The 9,787-nt window shown below is 38.0% G+C and overlaps 1 protein-coding gene across 1 annotated transcript in view; it reads left to right on the top strand.

Moving 5' to 3' along the window:
* LOC105218902 (lipase 1) overlaps positions 1-9,787 on the top strand; it is a 148,608-nt gene that overhangs the window by 50,706 nt on the left and 88,115 nt on the right. The gene's annotated exons all lie outside the window — the stretch shown is intronic.

The raw sequence follows: 9,787 nt of genomic DNA, 5'->3' as shown, positions 1-9,787 counted from the left end.
AACACGATTCGTTGTTTAGTGGCCGTTGTGGTTGTTGGTTTGGTGTTCCATCTCAAGTCATATTGAAGCTCGAACCTCATTGAAGCGAACTTGTTCGAACGTAGTGTTGTGGTTGCTCTAGGAATTTATATCCAGAAGCGGTTAGTATACAGTATACTCTCGAAAAGTAAATTCTCAGAAAGTAAATAATCGCGGAAAAGTTAATCACCTTTAAGATTACACATGCACCTCGAAAAAGTAAATTTTTTAATTTACTTTTCAGAGAGTGTGATTAAAAATTCGAAACGAAGCAAGTAGCGTTTTTTACGATGTTGCAAAATCACTTACTGTCTTGTTTATCGCGTCTTTTTAGTAAATAAACTCTCCTACTTGATCCACAGGTTTAAAAATGAATTGCATCAGGTGTCAGACTTTTTGAATTGTCGTACAAAAATGGTCAGAAAATATATTGCAAAAGAAAAAAACAAAAGAATATTCAAGATTTTTTCTCTTCATTGTAAATACATATATGTATATATGTAAATGTATATTGAAGCAAATAAATGAATGAATTTTTTAAGTTTAAAAATGCATTTAATATTATAAAAACAGATAATTTATGTATATATGTATATGGAAAAGTAAATTATTCGAAAATAATGGAGGATGGAGTCATATGTAGAAGTTCACGCAAGTGAGGAAAGTTTCTGACTGTCATTCATTTGGAAGTGGCCAGGAACGATTCTTTTACATGTGGCTCAAGCAGCTCACGACTTCCGGTCTTAGACCAAGTATCCTCTGGGTAGCTAACAAACAACCGTTTGAAGGCGAGCTAAAATGAGAAGGCGAAACCCGCTTATGCGGTTGTGCGTAGGGTTTGGGACCCACCACATAAAAACACCCCCAATGAAAAGAACAAAACAGCCTCGGATGAGAGACCCCAATTTTGATGACGACCACTGCAAACGTTTAAAGGACTACGAAATTAGGGCATGCACCTGGAATGTCCGGACCCTTAATTGGGAAGGTGCCTCTGCCCAGCTGTTTGATGTCCTCGTAAGAGTAAAGGCTGACATCACCGCAATCCAAGAAATGCGATGGACGGGACAAGGACGGAAGAAGGTGGGTCCTTGTGACATCTACTACAGTGGCCATATAAAGGAGCGCAAATTCGGTGTGGGATTCGTGGTGAGAGGGAGACTCCGTCGTCGAGTCCTGGCATTCACTCCGGTGGATGAACGTCTAGCCACAATCCGCATCAAAGCGAGGTTCTTCAACATATCGCTGATTTGCGCCCACGCCCCAACGGAAGAGAAGGACGAAGTGATCAAAGATACCTTCTATGAGCGCCTAGAACGTACCTATTAGCGCTGCCCCCTCCACGATGTCAAAATCGTGCTTGGCGATTTCAACGCTAGGGTGGGTAAAGAGGGTGTCTTTGGCACAACAGTCGGAAAATTCAGCCTCCATGACGAAACATCACCAAACGGTCTGAGGCTGATCGACTTCGCCGGGGCCCGAAATATGGTCGTCTGTAGTACTAGATTCCATCAAGCTACTTCGCTGTCCCCGGATCGAATCACTCGCAACCAGATCGATCATGTTGTGATAGATGGACGACATGTCTCCAGTGTTTTTGATGTGCGTACGCTTCGTGGTCCCAACATCGACTCGGACCACTATCTTGTAGCAGCTAAGATACGCACCCGCCTCTGTGTAGAAAAGCGCATACGTCAACAAACACAAGGAAGGTTCGACATCGAGAAGCTGCAATCACAACCGACAGCCGAACGATTTTCTACTCGACTTGCACTCCTGCTCTCTGAGAGCACTCATCAGCATCTCGGTATAAGGGAGCTGTGGGACGGCATATCAAACTCCTTACGTACAGCTGCAACCGAAACCATTGGTTTTCGGAAAAGTCAAAAAAACAGCTGGTATGATGAGGATTGTCGTCTCGCAGTGGAGAGAAAACAGACTGCCTACCTCGCAATGTTGCGATCGACCGCAACACGAGCGGGATGGGAAGGATACCGAGAGCTGAAGAGGGAAGCGAGACGCATTTGCAGACAAAAAAAAGAAAGAGGCCGAAATGCGTGAGTATGAAGAGCTTGACAAGCTGGCCGACAGGGGTAATGCTCGAAAATTTTACGAAAAGATCCGGCGACTAACTGAAGGTTTCAAGACCGGAGCACACTCCTGTAGGACCCCCAGAGGTGATCTAGTTATTGATGACCAGAGTATACTGAGTTTGTGGAGGGAACACTTCTCTAGCCTGCTGAATGGCAGTGAAAGTACAACACCAGGAGATGGCGAACCCGATTCCCAAATCGACGACGATGGAGCAGACGTTCCATTGCCCGACCATGAAGAAATTCGAATAGCAATTACCCGCTTGAAGAACAATAAGGCGGCGGGGGCCGATGGATTACCGGCCGAGCTATTCAAATACGGCGGCGAAGAGCTGATAAGGTGCTTGCATCAGCTTCTTTGCAGAATATGGTCGGAAGAAAGCATGCCTGACGATTGGAATCTCAGTGTACTCTGCCCAATACACAAAAAGGGAGACCCCACAATTTGCGCCAATTACCGTGGGATAAGCCTCCTCAACATCGCCTATAAGGTTCTGTCGAGCGCATTGTGTGAAAGACTAAAGCCCACCGTCGATTGGACCTTATCAGTGTGGCTTTAGACCTGGAAAATCAACAACAGACCAGATATTCACCATGCGCTAAATTTTGGAGAAGACCCGTGAAAATAGGATCGACACACACCATCTCTTTGTCGACTTTAAAGCTGCTTTCGACAGCACGAAAAGGAGCTACCTTTATGCCGCGATGTCTGAATTTGGTATCCCCTCAAAACTAATGCGGCTGTGTAAGCTGACGTTGAGCAACACTAAAAGCTCCGTCAGGATCGGGAAGGACCTCTCCGAGCCGTTCGATACCAGACGAGGTTTCAGACAAGGCGACTTACTCTCGTGTGATTTCTTTAACCTGATGCTGGAGAAAATAATACGAGCTGCAGAGCTAAATAGAGAAGGTACAATATTCTATAAGAGTGTACAGCTACTGGCGTACGCCGATGATATCGATATCATCGGAAACAACACCCGCGCCGTTAGTTCTGCTTTTTCCAGACTGTATAAGGAAGCGAAGCGTATGGGTCTGGTGGTGAACGAGGACAAGACGAAATATCTCCTGTCGTCAAACAAACAGTCAGCGCATTCGCGTCTTGGCTCCCACGTCACTGTTGACAGTCATAACTTTGAAGTTGTAGATAATTTCGTCTACCTGGGAACCAGCATTAACAGCAATAACAATGTCAGTCTGGAAATCCAACGCAGAATCACTCTTGCCAACAGGTGCTACTATGGACTAAGTAGGCAATTGAAAAGTAAAGTCCTCTCTCGACGAACAAAAACCAAACTCTACAAGTCTCTCATCATTCCCGTCCTACTTTACGGTGCAGAAGCGTGGACGATGTCAACATCCGATGAGACGGCACTAGGAGTTTTCGAGAGAAAGGTTTTGCGGAAGATTTATGGTCCCTTAAGAATTGGCACAGCGAATACCGCAGACGATGGAACGATGAGCTGTATGTGTTATTCGACGACATAGACAAATAGCGAATAAAAAACAGCGGCTACGCTGGCTAGGTCATGTTGTTCGAATGGATGAAAGTGCTCCAGCTCTGAAAGTATTCGATGCAGTACCCGCTGGTGGAAGCAGAGGAAGAGGGAGACCTCCACTCCGATGGAAGGACCAGGTGGAGAGGGACCTGGCTTCGCTTGGAATAACGAATTGGCGCCAAACTGCCAGAAGGCGGGATACGTGGCGCGCTGTTTTGGACTTGGCTATAACCGCGTAAGCGGTGTCTACGCCAGTCAAAAAGAAGAAAAATTATTCGAAAAAGTAAATTACCCAAAATACCAATCGATTTACTTTTCGAGAGTATACTGTATATGATATACAGTATCCGACAACATTATGGATACCCCACCACATTTTTACTATCATTTGAATATTTCTTCCAAGAGTTCAACATAAAAACAAATTGCACATACTAAACCAAATAATAATGGTATAATATTTACTGTTAGCTTTTGTTTCTTTTTCAAAATGAAGACTTTTTGAATATCATCTAAGGTTTACAAAAGATAAAAGTATGTAAGCCGTGGCTATATTTGCGCCTCGTGTTTCAATCAGGGACCGTAATCATTATAAGTTATATTATAAAAATCACAAAATAATGATTATATATTGATTTTTGTGATTTTCTTCACCGTTAATGATTAATTTTGTAAAAAATCATAAATAATCATTATTTTTGAGCAAAAATAATAAAAATCATATATAATCATTATTTTTTAGCAAAAAATTTGAAATCATAAATAATCATTATATATAATTTTTATTTTTTTTTTTGCTCAAAATAAAACTCACTTTTGTAGTACATGTTTGTTATTACTCTTTGTTAGTACTATTTTTTATATGTCCTCCGTCCTATGCCAAGAAATAAGTGTGTCAAGTTTCATCAATATATCTCAATTTTTACTCAAGTTACAACTTGCACATACGAACGGACGGACGGACGGACGGACGGACGGACGGACAGACAGACATTCGGATTTTGACTCGCCTCGTCGCCCTGATCACTTTGGTATATATAATCCTATACCTAACTCGTTTTGTTTTAGGTGTTACAAACAACCGTTATGTGAACAAAACTATAATACTCTCTTAGCAACTTTGTTACGAGAGTTTCAGAACATTTAAGTTAAGGTTTGAATCTTTTTTTTATAGAAAATGCCAATTTAATTCAAAAATTGCTGTTGTGGTTTTCGACGTCAATTTCTTTAACTATTCCGAAATAGAAACGTAAAATACGAGTAAAGATTCATCCGTACAATATTCGTCATAAGAAATCGCAAGAGAACAAGAAACACATGAAGGTTTACACTTAAAAATAAAATATAATAAATAGTCGTTATATTCCATAGTATGCATATGTTTGACTACTTTCTACAGTGTTTTAATTTTCAAAACCACATCAAAGGCCCTAATTACTTCGAAGAAATTGGTATGTTAAATAAATCGAGATCAGTTCGACATAACACATATATGTACGCTTAATAAAAGAAACATGTCGTTATTTTCTCAATTGGACATTTTATTATTATTATAACTTAACCTAAGCATTTTATAAGGCTATTTACTTATGTAATTATGACTTTGTATTTTTCACCTGTCTAAGTAAAATGGAATAGAAATTTTAAATTGAACAAAGTACATGTGTATAAGTGTTTGTATACAAAACTGAAACGGCTCCAGCATACTCCACGCAACAACATGTTTGATCAAACAGCTTAAGTCCTACAAGCGATTAAGTGATCTTCTCTTTTCTAACTTTTGCTCGATCAGCTGATCGCGATATGGGAAAACTGTATTTAATTCAATTGATATCAGCTTTACGAATGGGTAACAGGTGTCTGACGACATTCCATAAACTAAAGCGCCAATTTTACTACAAACGCCTCGGTATTGGTACCTACATAAGTGTATAAGTTTTGCGTGAGTTTACGCGAAAATACGTAATGCCTGTTTAATGTTTTGGCATGGGCTGTTTTGATGACAATATGATTTTGGCTCGTGCCAAACTGCATTAAGTTGGTTGCATGTTTATAATACATACATATGTGCATTGCATATACTTCTCAAAATATGTGTGTTTATGAATATACTGACCCTATAGGGAAACCTGAACTAGTTATATTTCTTTTAGTCCAGAAATAGGGAAATCCATATAAACAAAATGTCTTCATATGAGAGAATCATATAAAAATAATGCAGTTAACTAATAAACAGGACAAATTTAAAAATTTTTAACAAAAAAATATCCAGTAAATTAATTATTGTAATTTAATTTAATTTTAAAGTATAGAAAGAGTATGTAGAAATAAAGGGGATGCCTCACATACGTGTCAGTGCACCCTGTCGATAATAAAATAGGCTTTGACCAATTATGGGTCAAGCCAACATCTTTGATGAAACGACATCTTGTCAGTCTCAAGTTATGCGTGGCTGTGATTCGGACATATCGTAGGGCTTACAACCCACTCGACGGTAATTAATTGTCATAAAAACAAGGCAAGTGGCTCGGAGACGCCTGGAAAACTCGAAAAAAGAATAATGATTGGAAACTCACCTCATAGAATTTACGAACTATGCTACAGAGATGGTAAAATGAACGGCCGAAATGAATAGGACTAAGCTCACAAGTAGCTGCGGCGCCAAAAGATGATATAGAAAGTTCATCTAAATATTAAAATATTACATAAATATTTACTGGTGAATTTTCCAGTAGGGACTGCATGAGTTTTAACTGAACACTCTTGTATTGTCGGCTTCTTATACAAGTTGTTTTATACAATTGCTAATGTTTGTGGATAAGCATGCACTTAGAAAAATAAACGAGCTGGGTTGAGTGGGTCTCAGTACTTTATGGATTGCTGCATTGCTCATGAGCTTTTTGTGAGTAGACAGATATACGAGTTTACATATGTATTTATGTAAATACAAATGTAAATACCTTCCAACATTTGTGGATACACTCAATATACTAGTATTTATTTACTGTTGTCTGCTACCATATACACTGGAGCAACTTTAACAGCTAATGACGTATTGTATCTCTGTTTTCTTCTTATCACGGCTCTTCTCAACACCAGCTGTTAGAGTCCACATTTCATTCGCTTTTATACTTTACAATCCTTTTCGTTTTCGTTATGTGTTTTTTTGTGTATTTTCTATTATTATTGAGCGTTTTCTTTTCTTTTCATTTAGCCATTTCTTCTTCGCTATTTTTGAATCTTACTTGTGAGCTGCGCTGCACATTTGCTTGCGATTTTTCTCCTAATGATCTGTGAATAATAGTGCTGTTGTTGTTGTATTGAAAATGTGGTTGGCTGTGGTTTTCATGCGGTAATATTGCAGCTATATGACTGGATGGCTCTTGGGTCTGTGAGCTAAGTTGGTTGGCTTGTTGCTGATGGTTTGGTCGATGACTGTCTCACTAGTGCTAGTAGTTCTCTTCAGTGTTTTGCTGGTATTATTTAAATTTCTTCAGTTCGCGATGGTTTAATATTATCGATTTAGAAAAAACTAGCAGGCCGTTTCGCCTTCGCACGGGTTTAAACAAACATTTCAAAAGTTGTAATTTTTTACACAAACATCACCTCACCTGATTGTGAAGGCGATGGGAACGCTCAGAGTTCGACTCTCTAGTGCGAACTTCTACATTTCTAATATTTTGTTCTTCAAGCCGCTGCGCACTCGTTACTCGACTCTCTGGCACGCGATTGAGATGCGTATTCTCTTCGAATTGCAAGAAGATTTTCAGTTTCTGATGAAGATTCTCCATCTCGGCGCCTTTTTGACTACCCTCCTGGGAACTATTTTCAGAAAGTTGAGATTTAGATCGTTTCGGTAATTTGAAATGAATAAAAATAAACCTTCTTTGTATCAACTTTGTACTAAATTATTTGCTTAATAGCAATAAAAATATAATTATAAGAAATCCTCGAGCAGCTAACCGTTTGGAGTATTATTTACTGAAAAAATTTAAATAAAATTGATTTAGTTCTACAAAGAACTGATGTTCAGTTCTGATCATTTTTAGCGACAAATCATTTTTCATTTCCACAAAATATTCAGAGTGTCAAAATGACGAAATGCTGTCGCATGGATTATGCATCTGATGTTTTCATATTTTTTTGGGTAAATACTCGTAGTAACTTAGCGTTCCAAACTAAAACACTAATAATATACATATATGTAGGTAATTTCGAAAATATTAGGTAAATGTATATGTGTGCATTTTGTATGCATGTTTATACTTAATTTTTTTAAAGATAATTGTTGGTATATGCATATTGAATAATTCAAAAAGAAAGATATTGTTAATAAAGCAGTCTGATATAAGTTATTTATTTTGATAACGATCAATACCAAAGTATAAATAAATAAATTGTGGTATTTAAACATATTTTTTATGAAAATATACTTATTGTGACATAACTATAATAATTAGACATTTGCTGATTTTTTGTAGATATTGATATGTTATTTAATATTGCAGAACATACTTTTGATCTATCATCAATAGCTTCCACAAAAAATTCTTAACGAAGCAACAATGTCAACCTTCAAAATATTTTTCAAATGTTTTTTTATTTGTGACTCAAGTATACATTAAATTAGTAAATGTTTTAATATCTATAGTGAAAAGATTCTTACTCATAAAGACGAAAATGTTATAGCCGGTAAATTTGAAATGATATACATTATTGTAGATCTGTGTGTGTGTGTTTGGCGTTGCAACCGTTTAGCCGGTTATAGCCGAGTCGACGATAGTGCGCCACTTCTCTCTCTCCTTCGCAGTTCGGCGCCAATTGGAGATCCCAAGTGCAACCAGGTCGCTCTCCACCTGGTCCCTCCAACGGAGTGGAGACCTTCCCTTCCTCGGCTTCCTCCGGCGGGTACTGCATCGAACACTTTCAGTGCTGGAGTGTTTTCGTCCATTCGGATAACATGACCTAGCCAGCGTAGCTGCTGTCTTTTTATTCGCTGAACTATGTCAATGTCTCGTTCCATCGTCAGGGTATTCGCAGTTGCCAATGTTCTGAGGACCATAAATCTTGGGCAAAATTTTCCTCTCGAAAACTCCTAGTGTTGTCTCATCTGATGTTGACATCGTCTAAGCTTCTTCCTCATAAAGCAGGACGGGAATGATAAGCGACTTGTAGAGTTTGATTTTGGTTCGTCGAGAGACGATTTTACTGTTCAAAAGATCTGTATTAAGCGTAAATCATCATACTTTGTTTAACTTTGATTTTTTTAATCTTATCGTGAAGTATGTAACAAATGAGAAAATTTCAAAGTTGGCTCAATCTTGGCTTCGGTGACGATATTGAATACCTTCTTTACAACTAATCTTGTTCTATTGCAACTCAAAACTCACTCTACTTTTAATTGAAATGTGAGTGGTGATAGTCTTGACAATTTTAAATAGTCTGTGTAATAATTGACTACGTCTTGTTTGTAGCTGTCAACTTTCCTGGTACGAAATTGTAAATTGTCACAAATATCGGTCAATCTGTAAACTATATTTGTGAAATTACTTGAGGAGCTGCTTCTAATAATAAAGTATTCTAGTGCTAAACATTTATAAAATCGGTTTTTTAGCTCTATATACACTACACACCACCAGTTTCAATCTTTTGCTTCAATGACTTCGTGACAAAAATCAGTTTCACTATTGTCGAGTAACCTTCTGTGAACACCTGATATATTTTAACGGAAAGTTTTCAGACTTCAACATATTGTCTTATAGAAAAGTGTTGATTACTTAAATACTTTTTTGCATGTACAGAAACAAAATATGTGCTACTTACCATTCTGAATAAATAAGCAGAGAATATAATGTAAATGTGCATATTTTTTGTACTAACCATAAGAAAAATAAATGCCTCAACGCTTTTGATGCGACTATATTTATCTGTTTAATGTGTCGTGGGTCCGCAAGGACTTTGTGTTCGCCATTTGTTTAAATGTATTTCATGGCTAACGGTGTGCTTTATGGTGTATCACATTATGTGGTAGTTTACGCAATAATACGTTGGATCTTCCCTGCCATGCTACTATTTCTCTGCCTCAAATTTGAAGAACTCATTCATATTGTCTCTTTGAGCGGCTGAAATGTTTTAAGCTTTATCATAAGGATATGAATATTTATTTGCATATATACA

This window comes from Zeugodacus cucurbitae, chromosome 3 (genome assembly GCF_028554725.1).
Source record: "Zeugodacus cucurbitae isolate PBARC_wt_2022May chromosome 3, idZeuCucr1.2, whole genome shotgun sequence".
Lineage (NCBI taxonomy): Eukaryota > Metazoa > Arthropoda > Insecta > Diptera > Tephritidae > Zeugodacus > Zeugodacus cucurbitae.
This window is presented reverse-complemented; position numbering and strand designations above follow the sequence as displayed.